The 18221-nt window shown below is 38.6% G+C and overlaps 1 protein-coding gene across 4 annotated transcripts in view; it reads left to right on the plus strand.

The window, feature by feature from the left end:
- Positions 1-18221, plus strand: part of POMGNT1 (protein O-linked mannose N-acetylglucosaminyltransferase 1 (beta 1,2-)) — an 84345-nt gene that overhangs the window by 40579 nt on the left and 25545 nt on the right. For 2 of the 4 annotated variants that reach the window (XR_015697273.1, XR_015697272.1), the window contains one exon: positions 1372-1450. The exons of the other annotated variants lie outside the window; for them this stretch is intronic. The gene's annotated coding sequence lies outside the window, so the exon portion shown is untranslated. The remainder of the gene's footprint in view (positions 1-1371; positions 1451-18221) is intronic. 4 annotated transcript variants of the gene reach the window in all.

Here is an 18221-nt window from a genome sequence, read left to right on the forward strand (position 1 = left end):
GCCCCTGTTGAGCAAGGGCAGAAAATGGCAGGAATATGTTTATGCTGATTTTATTTTCCTTTTGTCTAATTGTTTTTTAAAAAGGTCTTAGAATTATTATTTTTCTTACCAAAAATGCATCTTTGTAAAATTCCCTGAAGATGTTTACATCTGATGCTTCTGTTATATCAATGTAGGTTTTGTAGAAAAAAGAGCAGTATTCATCTCCTTGGTTAAAATGAGATTTTTGTCCTCATCAAGCAACAAATAAATCTAGGGGATTTGACATTTCTAGTGCCATTCTTTACAGACTACGCTATGCAGAAAATGGCCATTGAATTCTCTCTCCAACTATTTCCTTATGCTTATACACTCGTTCTGGGCTAGCTATTCTTAAAGACGGAATAATATAAAAGTAATGAAATCAATTTCATGTGTGTCTACATGACAATAATTATTAGCTCCTTAAAACAATTGAGGTGTGTATGGAGAGATTGAAATACCAAATGATTGTCCTTTTTGAGATTTTGTTTAAATTTGAACTATTGCAAAACAACCAGCAGTTTTCAGGCATGCCTAAAACAATGGGATACATTCAGATAGTGCTGGATTGATTGTTATTTTGAATAAGAACTTCTGGCCTAAGCCAGCTGTGGTATTCACTTACTTTCCCTACCAGTTCTCAAATGTCAGTGCACCTTCTGTGCATGCGCTTTTGGCAAAAAATGGCCTAAATGGGATGCCATAGAGCCGGGGCAGGTGGGCAGGGCCATCCGCGATTTCCACTACCAGTTCAGGCGAACAAGTCCGAAACTGTAGAATACCACCTCTGGCCTAAGCTACTTATCAGAATACAGGTCCAATCTTCCCCATTCGGCATACAATTATGCTTGACTCCATACTTGCAACATCAAAACTGATGTTATGGTCCTCTGAATAGATTCCATCTTGGCTAGATTGACTCTTGCTACCCTTTTTTCTATTGTTGATATCTCTCAATCTCTCTCCCTCTTTCCCCTTCTCCCTTTCCGTTTCTCTCTCCCTCTCTCCTTTATTTCCCCATTTCTGTTGTTCACCTTAAGCAAAGCATACCTTTGTGGCCTGAGTGCTCCTGGTTTGTGAGAAAGGAGGCATCTCGTCTTGCATGCAGTCAGGGAGGGAAGAGAGGTTGAGTGAAACTAGGCTGGCTGCTTTTTGGTATCTCGTGCCTGTGTTTTCTAAAAAATAAAGATGGCAGAATTGTTGCATCTCCTGTCTTTTACATCTCTATGCATGGTGATGTCTTTTCCTTGAAAATAAAGGCTGTCCTTTTTTAGTAGCTGTGGCATAGATTGTCATTTCATCCTGAGCAACTTTGACAAAAGTGTTGTATTTCTCCACTTATCTTCTCAGGTCCTTAAAAGGCACAAATAACAAATTCTGCCCTGGATTTACAGAAGTTTTCAAAATTGATCATCTGCAAACAGTACAGGTAGAATAAGCATCTCAACATATTATTTTACTGGGAGTAAAAAAAAGGATATTACTGCTTTTGCAGGAAACCAACTCTTCAGAATACTGCTGTAGTGTTATTTTGTCAGATTCCTGTTGTGCATTTATTCACTTTATATAGCACCTTTCTTTCTGTGATCAGTCAAAACTTGTACAGGTAGTCCTCGACTTACAGCAGTTCATTTAGTGACCATTCAAAGTTACAACAGCACTGAAAAAGGTGACTTATTTTTTTAAATAGTTTTTCACACTTAACAACAGTTGCATGTGATCAAAATTCAGATGCTTGGCAAATGATGGTTGCGGGGTCGTGGGATCACCTTTTGAGACCTGACAAGCAAAGTCATATGGGAAAGCCAGATTCACTTAACAACCGTGTTAGTAACTTAAAAACTGCAGGAATTCATTTAACAGCTGTGGCAAGAACGATCGTAAAATGCAGCAAATTCACTGAAACTGACTCACTTAGCCACAGAAATTTTGGGCTCAGTTGAGGTCATAAGCCAAGAACTGCCTCTACGTAGTCCAATCAGATACCTAACATCAATAACTTTATTCAAGCCTGCCCCTATGTTTTTTCATCTTTCCCCTGCCAGACATTTCACCTTGCTCTATAGTGGCAAATAAAAGAACTATTATATAGAACCACTAGAGGCCCCCAGCTCTCCATACTGTAAGCTTCAAAGGAGCAAGCTGCTTTTAAGCATTGATGCATTTTAGCCCCTTGGAAATATAAATAAGGCGAGCTGAATCAAAAATATATCAGTCTGTGAACTCATCTTCTAGGTAAGAGACAAACAAATAAAATGCTGTGTGCTTGCTCAAATGAAGGGCAGCTCCTAGAAAGGGGCATGATAAACATTAATAACTGAAAAAGTGTGTTCCTTTTAGTGTTGTATACATTTATTCCACTAAACTCCATACATGCATCTACTATAGTAATTTGGCAAAAGCATATTGTTACATTCAAAACCCTGTTGTCCAATCACATACATTAAAACAAGTGTTTAAAGCGCAGATATCCTTTAAAACTTGAAAGATAGAAGCCTAGTTTGAATTGACAGCATAGAATTGCCAACCACATTGAACAAAAAGTGCCGTTAGCGGCTTTGCATGTCACGTATTGTTGAAAAATCAATTTCCATTAAATAAATATCTGAAGAGAAAATGCATTACATGTTTTATTGTATTAAAGTAATGAACAGCATATGTCCATCTGTGCATGGTTGATTTGGCATGTCTGCCAAAGTAGATGCTTTCTTACAGCATTGACTGACCTATGATATTTCATATTTATTAAAATATATACATTCTCTCTTGTAATGCAACTCAAAAGCTGCCTCTCAGTCTACATAAAAACAATTGCAGAAAATATTAAAAAATAAAATTGTATTAAAATGAAGGGACTAAATATTAGATCTTAATAGGGTTGTGAATATTTTAAATAACTTCCGTCTTTGTGGTTTCAAGCAATATTCTGGATTTTTCCACCATAAAGGGCCCAACAATCTAGCAGATTATCTGATCTGGCAGAAAAACAAAATCTTAGTTGAGACATAATGCAAAGCCAGGTGCTTTTATGTGTCTTTCAAAGAAACATTTAAATGTTCCTTTGACTCTTGATCAGTTGTAAGCTAGCACAGACCAAAGGTAACCATGATCCTCAAAGAGTCATAGACCTGCGTAGTGAAATGAATGTACAGCATATTAAAATAGTTCATTGGGCATAAGCATACTTCCCACTTCTGTCCATAAACAACTGAGTCAAGAGAAGCAGTCTATAATAAAGGAGGTAATATGAAATCATCACGCCTTACAGTCATGTCCATGAACATTCATGCCTCATAACCTCCATGAATCTGTTACTTTCCTTTGAAAGCTGAAACTGGTGGCTATCTATAGAGGCATGACAATATATTTTGCACGTTGAATGTCCTCTGTGTAAAAAAGTCTTTCTTTGATCTGTCCTTATTTTCCCACTCTGGTTTCTCTGGAATTCAATAAGTTTTATTATGTGTATGAGTTGCCTAATCTAAGGCAATTTGGTTAGATTAGGCAACTCACATTGTACATCCATCAGTTTCATATGGTAGTACCAATAGGGAAAGGATATCCTTTAACTAATATTTTCCTATTACATATTCATTCCCAGCACTGTAGCATTAAACTGTAACCTATGCAAATCGATATGAAAAGTCAATAGCACTAGCAGGTGAAAGAGAGAAGCAGGAATACAACAGCTTGTAAATTAATGGTATTAGGACAGAACAAGTAAGGGCACAGTTGATTTCTGGATAAGATGATTGTTACCATGTTAAATATGATAAAGGTACAATGCTTGTAATTCCTATTAGTTGACCTTTTTTGCAGAGTGAATGAGTATTCTGTAATCCTTAATTCCCCCTCTGTGGAATACAGCAGTGTAATCTATCTATTAGTTGCCATCTGGAATATTTGATGGAAATGATTCAGATGGTTTGTATTTGGTGTTAACATAAATGCGGAGTTTACTTAAACACAACAGTCAGAAACTACAGACTAATGAACTACAAGAGCAAAGTTAAAACACATTATCTTTGTAACTCTTAATATATTTTTACCGATAGATGAAACTTTGTAGGAAAAAGATGGGATATGGGAAGAGGATTCTCAGAAAAGATAGTGATGGTGAAGAATGTTTAACAAAGTATAAATTTGATTTAACTTAATATAGGGTAATGGGATACTTACCACATTTTAGGTAACCTTCATCCTCAGAAAGATTATCCATGACAGTTGGACAACAAGCCTGTAGGGAATCTACAGATCTAAGCAAGCCTAAGGTTTTGAAAGGGCCACAGACCAGTGGTGGGATTCAAAAATTTTTAGTACCGGTTCTGTGAGTGTGGTTTGATGGACGTGGCATAGCTTGGTGGGCATGGCAGGGGAAGTTACTGCAAAATCTCCATTCCCACCCCACTCCAGGGGAAGGATACTGCAAAATCTCCATTTCCTCTCGATCAGCTAGGACTCGAGAGACAGAGAATACATGGGGGCGTGACCAGTTAGAGGTGGTATTTACTGGTTCTCTGAACTACTCAAAATTTCCACTACCAGTTCTCCAGAACTGGTCAGAACCTGCTGAATACCACCTCTGCCATGGACCCTATTTCTGAGGCTAAAGGGAAACTCATAACAATATATTTAACTTCTATAATTATCAATTGCAAATAAGTATTGTTACAAGAGTATCCAGAATTTACTGTGAGGTTTATCACTACTATACTACTATCATGTTTAATTCTTGGAAAGCTCCAGTGATATTATATTGGTAACAGATGAGATCTAGTTGCTAAAAAATTAATGTTTTTTTTTACATACAAGTCATTGATTTTTCAGCCAATAGTATCTGGTGCTAGAAAATAGACAGTGGCTCTTACATTGGGAAACTTTAGTGACCACGTGATAGTATTAAGATTTTATTTGAAAAATGTGTTTTTGAACATGTTTCTTCAACAACACACTTACCATAATGCAATGTTTCTAAAGGATCTGCTTGCCATATGTTTAGTTTCCAGCCCTAAGTGACTCTAGTGTTATAAAACGTAGGTTCCAGAGGTGGGATTCAGCAGGTTCTGACCAGTTCGGGGGGACCGGTAGCAGAAAGTTTGAGTAGTTTGGAGAACCGGTAAATGCCACCTCTGACTGGCCCTGCCCCCATCTATTCTCTGTGTCCTGAGTCCCAGCTGATCGGGAGGGAATGGGGATTTTGCAATAACCTTCCCCCTGCCATGCCCACAAAGCCATGCCCACAGAACTAGCAGTAAAAAAATTAAATCCCACCACTGGTAGGTTCTATTTGCAATTGAAATATATTATTTAAATGATTTGAACTGAAATATTGCTGAGTTCAGTGTGTTTCAGAAGCTTTATCCACAAGGTCATGATGGAATAATAAATAGATTCAATGCGAATCATTTTACCAGGCCTGATTATTTTTTAAAAAGGTACTTTTCTTTCTCCAGTGCAAATAGAGATTAATTGCTCTACCTTTTCTGGACTTTGATAGGCAGTAAAGTACATTTCTTTATAAAAGATAACACTGTTGTACAACCATGAATGATATAATGAGAAACTTGGCAGGACTCTTTTAAGGCTCTCGAGTCCAGTTCCTGCTGAGTTTAGGAATCTAAATTAAAGCAACTCAGACTGAAGGGCCATTGCCTCCTTGTGAACATTCCCAATGAATGGGATACCACTTTCTGTAGATCAGAAGTGAGGAAATATGGCCCCTTTATGACCTTGGACTTCAACTTCCAGAATTCAGCTTGGCTGGCTCAGGAATTCTGAGAGCTGAAGTCCATAGGTCATAAAGAGCCGAGGTGGCGCAGTGGTTAGAGTGCAGTACTGCAGGCCACTTCAGCTGACTGCTATCTGCAGTTCGGCGGTTCTAATCTCACCGGCTCAAGGTTGACTCAGCTTTCCATCCTTCCGAGGTGGGTGAAATGAGGACCCAGACTGTGGGAGCAATATGCTGACTCTGTAAACCGCTTAGAGAGGGCTGAAAGCCCTATGAAGCGGTATATAAGTCTAACTGCTATTGCTATTGCTATAAAGGGCCACAGTGCCTCACCCTGCTCTAGATAGTAAATGCGAAGTTAGACTGATTGGCTTGTAGTTTGCTGGATCTTCCTTTTTCTCCTTGTTGAAGATAGGAACAAAATTTGCTATTTTCCAAATCTGGCTTTTCACTGACTTTCTAGATTTCTGTTGGTGCACATGCCCCTCTTTTTTGCAACAATTTCATACTGCTAGGCCATAACTCAGTTTTCTAGGCCATCAGTTAGTTCCTCCAGTACCTTGAAATACGATTCATCCAATTCTGAAGAGTTCAATTCATTTAAACCAAAGAAGTTTTCCTGAGTGTCTTCGTTCCTGCCTTTCATCTCGCATAACTCTGCTTTCTGTATTTGTTATCATTTTACAGTGTTAATTGAGCAATTGGTGTATTGATTCTCCTTCTTTTAAACAAAACTAAAGCAGCCCCAGTTGTTAGAATTAGGTTTCCCTCCTTTGATAGTAGCTCTGCAGTTCTAGACTGGTGCTACTCTTCCTTTGTAATGTGGCAGGGGTAATCAAAAGAACCAAGATGGTAGTTGTGTAACAGCGTGATGGAAGCTCTGCCTGTTGTGTGTTGCACATAAAAAAAATAGTTCAGTTGTACCATTACAGCCATCATCTTGACATTTTTGAGCACGCCCTTTGACAACCTTTGAACTGCAGCCTCTTTCCATTTCCTGCATTGTGCACATTCTTTTATATTTTCTTAGCACTAAGTTTTTTGTGTCCACCCTTTTGATTTCTGCTGCCGTTTATTCCCTTCCCTTATTGCAGGGCTGGGCAACTATGGCCCCTTTATGACCTGTGGACTTAAACTCCCAGAATTCCTGAGCCAGCCCTAGATTTGAAATCTGTAGGTTGTAAAGGGACCATGGCTTCCCATCCCTGCCTTATTGGGATGATTTGCAAGTGTCCTTTTAAAATATAGGAGTTTCCATTTATCCACAGCTCAGTTTCCATTAGTTTTCTCTGCCATGTGGTCAGTTATCCGTGCTATAAGTATAGTAAAATCTGGGGCTTTGGGGTTAGGTGACTATTTTTTCTCAGGTTCACTTCCTCCTACAGTTCATAATGACTTCCTGTTGATAAGTATTGAGTCAAGGCTAACCAATCTACTTGTACCTTTTTCTATCATCTGACTCTGACGTCCGTCCTATACTTGGTTAACCTTATCTCCCCAAAGATATAAGAGTAATTAAAAGTCTTCGGACATTAACATTTCATGCTTCTGTGCTTCAGAAAGCATTCATCCACATCTTTTCTTGTAGGGGCAGGCAATAATAGACAACCACTAACAATTTGTTTATTTTTATCTCCTCTTATTTTAATTCAAATGCTCTGTTAAGCTGGTTGAGTGGACATTTTTCATAAATAGTGCAACTGCTCCTCCCTTTCTTTTACTTCTGTTTCTTTTCAACAAATCATAGCTTTCAGGTGATATACTCCAGACATATAAATCATTCCACCAGGTTTCGATTAAACCTCTTATATTATATTTGCCTTTCCATACCAAAGTTCAACCTCTTACCTCCCACACTCTGATGGGAGGAGTAATAGCATTACTTTTTTATACATATTCAAAGAATCATATTTTAAATGAAGTGCTGCTGGAATAATCCAAAGGTCTGGAAATGTCTTCAGCGGTGTGTGTGTGTGTGTCATTTTTTTCTGAATAGCTTAAAGAAACATTGCACAATAGGTTATCATTCAAAGCTGGTTGAGACTCTTATTTCTACCACTTCTAGCTTCAAAATATAATAGTAAGCTGGAGAAATTAATAGCAACTAGCTAAGCAACCACGCCTTGAATGTACACAAAATACAAGATTGTTGAATTGCTTCAATGCTTTGGCCAGTGTAAATACATTATCCATGGCTAGAATCACATTATAGGTTACAGAAGAAGACTATGAGGTCATGTTCACCTTTCATAAGTGAGATATGGTCAAGTCATTGGTGAAAATGGATCCTCAGTATTGTGAAATTGCAAATATCCATATTGTTTTTCTCCATAGTTGCCATGTGTACTGTATATCAGTGCATGTTGAAAAGATTGTCTGATTAATACTAAGATTTATAACCCTTATTTTGTGAGGAAGTCCATTAGTGTTTTTAAAGGAACCTACTTAATATAAAACAAGTTGTAATACAGTATGCTTAACATACTTGGCCTTCACTCCCATCCTTATTTAATGGGAACACATTTTACACTGCACAAAGTAAGAACCTTTGTTGCTATCCTTATAGCAAATTCCTAGTTTTTCATTTTTCCAATTGTTTCTGGGAAATTTTAATCTGACTATTGCGTTAACCTGACTATTGCGTTTGTAGAAATGCTTCATTATAATTCATGTTGAAGTGCTTAAAACAGTATTTCTCAGTCTCAGACCCTTTATGATGTGTGGACTTCAACTCCCAAAATTCCCTAGCCAGCATGGCTGACTAGGGAATTCTGGGAGCCAAAGGCCACATATCTTAAAGGCTCTGAAATTAAGAAATACTGGGCTGGAAGAATGATTCAGGATTGGGTCAATAGATCAATAAGACACTCAGTTTGGGATAATCATGTTCATATCACCGAATCATTCCGACAACATTGTTATGAAGAAATATAGAAGTAATTTTTTAAAATGAAGAATGAGATGGCAGAAATGATTAAACTGAACAATGCAGTAGGAGGACAGGCCTCCTTTCATTGCGGCAAAAATGACACAATCAAGGACAGGACTAGAAAAAGTCAAAGCAGTTCCAGACCTTTCAAACATGTGTATAAAAGAGCATGATTTTGATTGTGAGAATGCAGCTGAACATTCACATTTAGCTAAAACCAGGGACATGCAGTCACTGGAGGCAGGGGAGGCGGGGCCTCACCAGTCTCAGGAGGAAAAGGAAAGAATTTTTAAAATAATTTAAAAGGCCAAGCTAGTTGCTGCCAGACTCCAAGTCACAGTGACTTTGAGTCTGCTTAGTGTTAACTGTACGGGGAGGCTAGAGAATTATGGGCCTCCTTTGCATAAGGAATTTTTCGTCTTTTAAGAGTTAAGCAAGGGTTAAAAAGCAAAAAATTCCATATGCAAAGGAGGCACGTGATTCTCCTGCCTCCTGATCTGGGAGCAGCAAATCATGCCTTGCAGTTGAGCGACTGCGCAATCTAGCAGCAGGAGCCTTGCTTGTAAAATGCGCTTGTGTTGGAAAAGTTCATGCTCCGAGCAAGTTCAACTCTCCAGCGCACAAGTAAAGTTTCTTTGGTTTTTCCAATCTTTTACCATTATGTCTACGGAGAGGTTCTCAATCATTCAGATCTGCACTTTTTCCAAAGGCGGGTGGACTTTATGGAGTCCCCCCCCCCCTTTTCAGACGTTTCTCTTCTCATGCAGGAGGATAGAAGAACCGAAAGCTTTCAAAGGGGAAAAATACCCCAAGAAAGTCAACTCGCCTTTTGGAAAAAAAAGCACCTTTGGGACCACTTCTTCCTCGGTTAATGTGCCTGGCGTTTGGGGACTTTAAAAGGATGCATGTTTCTTTCTTGCATGCTTTATATTTTGTTACGTCCTTTGTTCAGTGTATTGGTATTTCCATTGTCTGATAACTGCCAGGACGCTTTTAATGTTTTGTTACAGCCGCCCATTCCAAAACGTGATATGTCACATATTTTAAAGGAATAGTCATGGCAAAGCGAGAAGTTAGTCCACTTTAAGTTCCAAGGTGGGTTTTTGCTGTTTTTGAAATGCGTTGCTGTAATCCTGTGGGGCGCATCGTATTTCCCTCCCTGCCTGGGCAAATCATTAAACAGTGTTTTGTCGGTGTCAGCTGACAGGGTGCATTGTAAATGGTGATCAACTGCAAATGGATGAACTGTTAGGCTGGCAGTTGCTTTTCCCGTTCGGCTTGCTCAAAAACACATGGTGGGTTTTTTTTTTGGCTTGGCTTGGAATAGCGAGGCATACTCGGAAGGATGGCTGCTTCTATGCCAGAGGCAATCAGTTTGGGGGAGACTCGAGTTCACATTAAAAAGAATTAGTAATATATCGTTTGCAAATTCCTTCTAAAATCATCTAGAAACCGGAGCATGATCACTGTGGATGATCTTTCTCTTCTGGATAGGGTAGGACTGGTGGAGAAATAGTTTTAATGCTTTTGAAAAGAGGATTCAGTCTGGTTCATCTAGATGGATAATTCCCATAGCTCAATTCATCTCAGCGGGATTTACTAAAAGACTAAGGCAGCTAAGCTAAACCTCCCTCATTTGAAGAAGAGAAGGTAACGGCCACGGCAGGGAGGCTTTTGCCTGGAAGCAGCTACTCGGCTCCTGCCTGACTAGTCAAGAAACCCTGAAGTTGGGGATTTTTTGTAATACTAAAGAGAGTTTTTCCGCCTTTCTGCTCCCGGCGGTGAAGCCCTGCCGGCTACTTAAAGCATTGTAAAACCACTTCAGCGGCCTCGGTGGAACTTCCCGCAGGAAAATGAGCCTAGGTTAAGAGAGGAGCTAGTAGAAGTTACACAGCCTTTCACGGGGTACCCCCACCCCAAAGGGCACCCACGTGTGCCACCGCGTCCAAGCCCGCTGGCATGCAGAGGAAGGGGTACGGGATGCCAAGCAGACAGGAAGGAAAGCAAGCCGCCCCTGCCCAACTTCCCAGTGAATCTCTCTTTTTTATTTTTTTATTTTGAAATATTTTATTTTATTTTCATAACACACACTCACATGTATACTATACATAGCCCATATCATATAGTATTAAGTAATAATTACATCAGTTCCTCTTGTCAACAATGCCCCCCAAAATAGGAACCCATTATAGCTCTTCTGCTCTCCATACACCTCTTTCTTCTACCACCCTCTATCTTCCTTCCATCATCTTGCCCCTCTACTCTACTTCCCCTCCCCCTCTACCACTCCTCTCTCCACAATCCACTCCCCCCCATCCTTCTCATCTTCCCCCCCACCCTCTCTCCCATCCCTCTCTGCCCATCTTTCTTCTTTCCAACTCCTCCTCTCCTTGGTGTATTTCCGCTACATGTCAATATGCTTAGCCTATCCTATTTTTAGAGAAAAAGTAATAATAGTAATAGTAGTAAGAATATAAAATAAAGAAAGAGAAAAGAAAAAAAGAAACAGTATACATGTGGTATCAAATTACATTGAAATCTAACACGTCTCATCTAACCTGATATATATCCCTCCCCCCCCCTCCCCCTGACCCCCCACAACCTACCCCCCCCCGGCTTCCCAGAACCCGTACACAGTATAGATTTTTAACAAACCCAGTCTAAGATATATTGGGGGGGGGGGGGGAAAGGAATGAGAAATTAATAACATCTTTACATTGAACTTAGCTCCTCCTTGCTAAACTAACTTTAAACAATTTAAATCATTCCTGATCTTAAGCATAGGCTATCTGGAATTTCTTAGTCCCGTATTTATTTTGTATATAATCAATCCATTTTTTCCAGTCTCATTTATATCTCTCATTTGAGTGGTCTTTAAGATATGCAGATATTTTAGCCATCTCAGCTAAATTTGTGACTTTCAATGTCCATTCTTGGATTGTAGGCAAGTCTTCCTTCTTCCAGTATTGCGCCACGAACAATCTTGCTGCCGTTATTAAGTGCAAAATCAAGTTAATCTCTACCGCTGTAAAGTCATTAATTATACCTAACAAAAATAACTGAGGAGTAAACTTTATCCTTTTTAAGAATATTTTGTATAATCCACCATATTTTTATCCAAAATGCCTTAACCTTTTGACAAGTCCACCATATATGGAAATATGTAGCATCGAGAGAACCACATCTCCAACATTTGGGTTGTAAATTCGAATACATAGAAGCCAACTTTTTAGGATCTAAATGCCATCTATAGAACATCTTGTAAAAATTTTCTCTCAGATTTTGGGCTTGTGTAAATTTCTCATTTCTTACCCAGATTCTTTCCCATGTGTCCAACATTATTGGTTCTTCAATATTTTGAGCCCACTTTATCATACAATCTTTAACTAATTCTGTTTCGGAATCCATCTGTACTAATACATTATATATCCTCTTTATATGCATTAAACTTTGATCTCTTATTTGTTTAAATAGATTATCCTCAACTTGCATGAAACCAATTTTTTTATCTGTTTTCCACCTGGCCTGTAACTGCCCATACTGGAACAATGTTTGAATTACCTTTTCCTCTTTTAATACATCTAAGGGTTTTAGTTGTAATACCCCCCTTTCTAGGGTAAGAAGCTGTCTGTAAGTAATTCTATCCTGTTTTTGTGCTATGTTCATATTTTCTATTGCGTGTCTAGGAATTGCCCACATGGGTATCTTGCCATTTAATTTGTATTGATATTTTTTCCAAACCCGCAATAAAGCATTCCTTAAAATATGACTTTTAAAATTTATGTCCACTTTTTTGTTGTATAACAGGTAAGCATACCAGCCATATACCAAATCATGGCCCTCGATATTAGTATCCTATCATTAGTTAAATCAATCCAATCACTGATTACAGATAATACTACTGCATCATAATATAATTTTAGGTTGGGTAATTTCAAACCTCCCCTCTCACGCACATCCTGCATTATTTTTAACTTTACTCTCAGCTTCTTTCCTGCCCATACAAATTTATTAATACCCTTCTGCCATTCTAGCAAATTTGCATCTTTTTTAAGTATAGGTAACATTTGGAAAAGAAATAAAAATGTGGGTAGGATATTCATTTTCACTGCTGCTATTCTTCCCAACAAAGATAACTGCAACTTGTCCCATTTTTTCATCTCTGTCTGTATACTATGCCAAAGTGGTTCATAATTATACTTATATAATTTCCTATTTGAGGTTAAAATATTAACTCCCAGATATTTGACCTTTTTAACTATTTCACATCCTATCATTCCTCCTAGTTCTTCCTTTTATTTAGTATTCATATTTATAGCTAGTATTTTTGTTTTCCCTAAATTTATTTTAAAGCCAGACACTTGACCATATTGGTTAATCGTATTCATTAAGATCATACTAGATTCCTGCGGTTGATCCAATATTATAACCAAGTCATCCGCAAAAGCACGCACTCTGTTTTCTTGCTGCCTAATCTTAATTCCCTTTAGACAGTCCAAGCCCCGTATTTTGTTCAGCAATACTTCCAAAGTTATAATAAACAATAGTGGAGGCAAGGGACAACCCTGTCTTGTACCTTTTCCAATTTGAAAAGAGTCTGTTAAACTTCCATTGACTATAATTTGAGCTGTTTGGTGTTGATATATTGCTTTGATTGATTGTAAAAAACTTTTTCCTATTTGCATTTTTTGCAATGTTTTCAACAGGAATTGCCAGTTAACTCGATCAAAGGCTTTCTCAGCATCCAAAAATATGAACGCAGCAGGAATTTGATTGTTCTTTCCCAAGTATTCTAGTGCATTAATAATTAGTCTTACGTTACTTTTCATTTGTCTCCCTCGAATAAAGCCTGTTTGATCACTGTGTATCAGTTGTTGAATAACCAACATTAACCTATTTGCTAGTATTTTGGTAAAGATTTTATAATCTACATTAAGTACTGAGATAGGTCTATAGTTTTTTGGTTGAGTAATATCTTGGTCTTCTTTGGGTATCAGGGATATAAAAGCTGTCTTCCAAGATGGGGGCACCTTACCTTCCATTTGAATCTTATTAAATAGTTCCTTAAGACGTTCTACCATTTCTAACTGTAGATTTTTATAGTAAGCCGCTGTCAAGCCATCTGTGCCTGGTGCCTTCCCTGCCTTTAACTGCTTAATTACCTGTAGAAGTTATTGGTTGATTCAATTTTTGCCTGTGCTCTTCTTTAACTATGGGTATTTTATCTTTATCTAGGTATCTCTCTATATCTAGGCCGTTAATTTTATCACTCTTATACAGCTCTGTAAAAAATTCCCGGAAGGCCTTTTGAATCTCATCCTGTTGGAACACTTCCTTCCCTCTGTAGAGCAGTTTAGTTATGTTTTGAGAGTTTTGTTTTTTTCCTAATCTGATATGCTAACCATCTGCCAGGTTTATTTGCATTGCAAAAGGTATTGTGTTTTGCGTATGACAAACTAGTAGCTACCTGATCTGAGATCAACATGTTAAATTGGGCCTTTAATATAATAATTGCTTCCATCGAAATCGACTTCTGCGAAATTACCTCCTAGATCCATGTCTCCCATACCTGGCACAAAGTTGCAGCCCCCACCCTCTATGCCCCCTAGTGGAGATGTACTAACGAAAGAATTTTTTTTGGAAATGTTCAGAGAATCCAGAGAACAGAATTTAGAAATGTTTAGAGAATCCAGAGAACAGAATTTAGAAATGCTTAGAGAGTTCAAAGATGAAATAAGGAATGAGATGGAAGTCTTATATGATAAATTTGATACCAAGGTCACCAAAATGAATGATGATATGATGGGAATTGTAAATGTAATGACAGAATATATTTCTGGAATGGAAGACAACTTAGAGATTCTCAATGAAGCTAAAACTAATTTGACATCTAAAACTGAAGTGGTGGAACAAAAAATTGAAAATGCTGAAAAACAAATTATTATGATACAGTATAAGCAGATGGAGCTTGCATTAAGAGTCAGGGGGCTGCGTGAAGAGAAACAGGAGAACTTAAAGCAAATGTTTTCTGAGGCTTTTGACTGTCTGGTGGGAAGACGGGGATCCAATTCTGATTGGCAGATTGACAAAAATTTTCGCGTTAATTCTTGGGCGGCAAAACAAAGGCAACTCCCCTGAGATGTGGTAATATACTTTGTTACAAGAGAATCTAGAAATATGATACTACAAGAGTCCTATAATACCAAGCTTCAAATTGGCGGACAGGATCTGATTGTTTTGAAAGAAATACCACCTCAAATGCTAAGAGCCAGAAGAGATTATGCTTTTCTGGTGGAAGAGCTCAGAAAGCATCAGATACAGTACAGATGGGATGCCCCATTCGGTATCATAGTTACAATGGATAAGCAAAGATATCGTCTCAGCTCTGTATGGAAAGCTCGAGATTTCTATCATAAGATTCTGAAGATGGGACACCCTGAACCTTCCGGATATGGAGAAAAACCATGTGACGAACAAGATAAACAGCAAACCACACAACCTTCAGATAAAATGCACCATCTCCCCATCCCGGAAGGGCAAGGGGTCAAGGAAAAAAGACCTAACCGTATGACCACCAGACAAACGGATAAACAAGCTACAATGCAACAACCTCAACAAGCGTTGGCTATTGATCAAGGAGCTACAGCAACAAGCTCAGAAGCTGTGGGAGGAGCCAGACCAAAGGTGAGACAGGCCTTGCGGGAGGCTCTAAAAAAGCTTCAGGCAACCCAAAATGACAACTAAGATTTTGACATGGAATGTTAACGGACTGAACTCTCCACAGAAAAGAAAGAAAATATTTCATTATCTCAAACAGTTTAAGAATGATATAATTTGTTTGCAAGAAACTCATATCAAATCAACTGATCAAAAATTTTTGTTTAACCCCAAACTTGGTCAACATTTTGCGACCTCAGCCACGGAAAAGAAAAACGGCATAGTAATATACTTAAGAAAAGACATTAAAGCCGAGCTAATTGAAGCAGATCCCTTTGGAAGATATATTGCATTAGATTTAATCTTAGAAGGGAAAAAGACATTACTTTTGGGAATTTATGCTCCTAATCAACAACAAGATGGATTTTATAGAAATCTCCATGCTAAATTAGTACAGTGGGACTTCAAGTCTTGTATACTATTGGGTGACTGGAATGGCGTGATTGATACCAAAAGAGATAAGAAGACATCTCGCCCGAACACCAAACTTCGAGCTAAGTTACCCAAATCCTTTTTTGACATGTTGGATGATTTCGAATTGCGAGATGTTTGGCGTGAAAGGCATGCAGAAGAATATGACTTTACCTTCTTTTCCGATAGACATCAATCTCTTTCAAGGATTGATTTTATACTAATTACTAATGATTTACTTTCTAGGGTGAAGAAGACAAAGATTATGGCGAGAGTTCTCTCGGATCATAATCCAGTTTGGATGGAATTGGGAAGGGTAGTCCAGGCAAGGTCTTGGAGGTTGAATGAAAATTTATTTAGATATGAAAAGTATATTAAGGATTGTAAAAAATTGTTATCTGAATATTTTGTTCTTAATATGAATAAGGGTACATCTATGGAATATGTATGGGATGCAAGCAAAGCGTATATGAGAGGAGTACTAATGAACATAAACAAAATACATAGACACAAACAAGGGCAAAAACGAAAAGAATTGGAAGAGGAAATTAAAGGGAAAGAGTCGGAATTAACATTGAACCCAGGTGATATAAAGATTAAGGAAGCAATTTCTATATTAAAATCCCAGTTTGATATGCTGATCTCTGACCAGGTAGCCACCAGTTTATTATATGCTAAACATAATACTTTTTGCAACGCAAATAAACCCGGTAGGTGGTTGGCTTATCAGATTAGGAAAAAAAGGAAAGCTCGAAATGTATCCAAATTGTGTTACAGAGGGAAGGAAGTCTTTCAACAGGAAGAGATCCAAAAGGCATTTCAAGAATTTTTTACAGAGTTGTACAAAGGGGATAAAATTAGGGACGTAGACATAGATAAATACTTAGATAAAGAGAAAATCCCCCTAGTTAGAGAAGAACATAGGCACAAGCTGAATCAACCAATAACCTCTGGGGAAATCCTGCAGGCAATCAAACAATTAAAGTTAGGGAAAGCACCAGGTACAGATGGTTTAACAGCTGTTTACTATAAAAACCTACAGTTAGAAATGGTAGAACCTCTCAGAGAATTATTCAATAAAATTCAATCGGGAGGGAAAGTGCCCCCTTCGTGGAAGACAGCTGTAAAGTAACCATCCTCTGCTACCAAATGTGAAGTTCCCGTGGGTCGACCATGAGGCCAATGTTGAGAAAAGACAGGACACGAACTTTCTCGAGATGGAGCGACCCAGATGAGAGTCTGAGAGCCCCTTTTATTGAAATAGGACAAAGGCAGGAGTAGCAATAGCATGTGCTTAAAAACAGCCTGTAAAAGTACAATTTCTAATCTACTGCTTCAGGAAAGTTCTTTCTATATATGGTCAAATCCTGGACGTCAATGGTAGGGCACATCTCAGAATGTTATGTTATTCACTATCAGGATGTTATGGCTTTCTAGGAGTTTGTTTTCTCCTGTGTGATTCAGCGTGACTTTGCAAGCCCTAGTATGAACTAGGCCATGGAGGACACACACCTGCACAAGGAACTATATTACAACATCTCCTACTTTTTTATTTTCTTTTTGTCAAAAGACTCTTCCTCTTCATCTGACAGGACTAATCACAGCATTCTACACATAAACCAATAGAAAATCACATCATGGCAAAGGGTGGGCAAAGGGGGAACAGAAGGTTACAAGCTGTATGGCATTGGGAGGGGAAAGGGCATGTGTGGGAGTAGCTGGCTCACATAGTTCATGTTACATGAGGTTGCATAGTGAGTCCTGGCCGTTTAGGCCGGAAGGATGTTTCTGGTGCGATGTTTTTGCATCCCTGTGTATGTGTGTTTCAGACAGCAGAAACTGCCCTGCACACACACACACCCGGAATGGATTCCAACACTGTTTTTGTTTTAAAAGGCAGCGTCTCCCTCTTCGTCGCTGGGCATGCGGAAGGGATCTTTCCCCATGCAAGGGGTTGACTGTTCATGTAACTCCATGTGGTTGACAATATGAATATTCTTCTGTGGAGCCAAGCTAGAGAGTATATTCTTACACATAGTTACTAAAGAGGGTACACATTGAATACAGCAACACAACAGTATCAACAAAGCAACAAGGGTTATAACGGTCTTGGAAACATTTCCCAACCAGTTAAAATTTGGTAACCAAGAGGTCATCCAGTCCCACCAGGAGTCCGAGGCCTTGTATGTTTGTCCAACTGCTTGAACGGTATCATGTGATTTTTCCACACTGGTTTCAATTTCTCCGGACTGGTTCAAATAATGACAACAGGTAGCATTCAACCAAACACATAGTAGGGGGATCTGCGGCGAAAGACGGGGCAGCCGGTCAGGGGAGTAGAGGGTGGAGGGTGCTCTGCTCTGTTTTCCAGGTCAGAGACAGAGACAGCCTCAAGCTGTGGTTCCTGTTGGTTGG

This window comes from Thamnophis sirtalis, unplaced genomic scaffold (genome assembly GCF_051295495.1).
Source record: "Thamnophis sirtalis isolate CommonGarterSnake01/CBP01778 unplaced genomic scaffold, rThaSir2_p1.2 scaffold_7, whole genome shotgun sequence".
NCBI classification, from domain to species: Eukaryota; Metazoa; Chordata; class Lepidosauria; order Squamata; family Natricidae; genus Thamnophis; species Thamnophis sirtalis.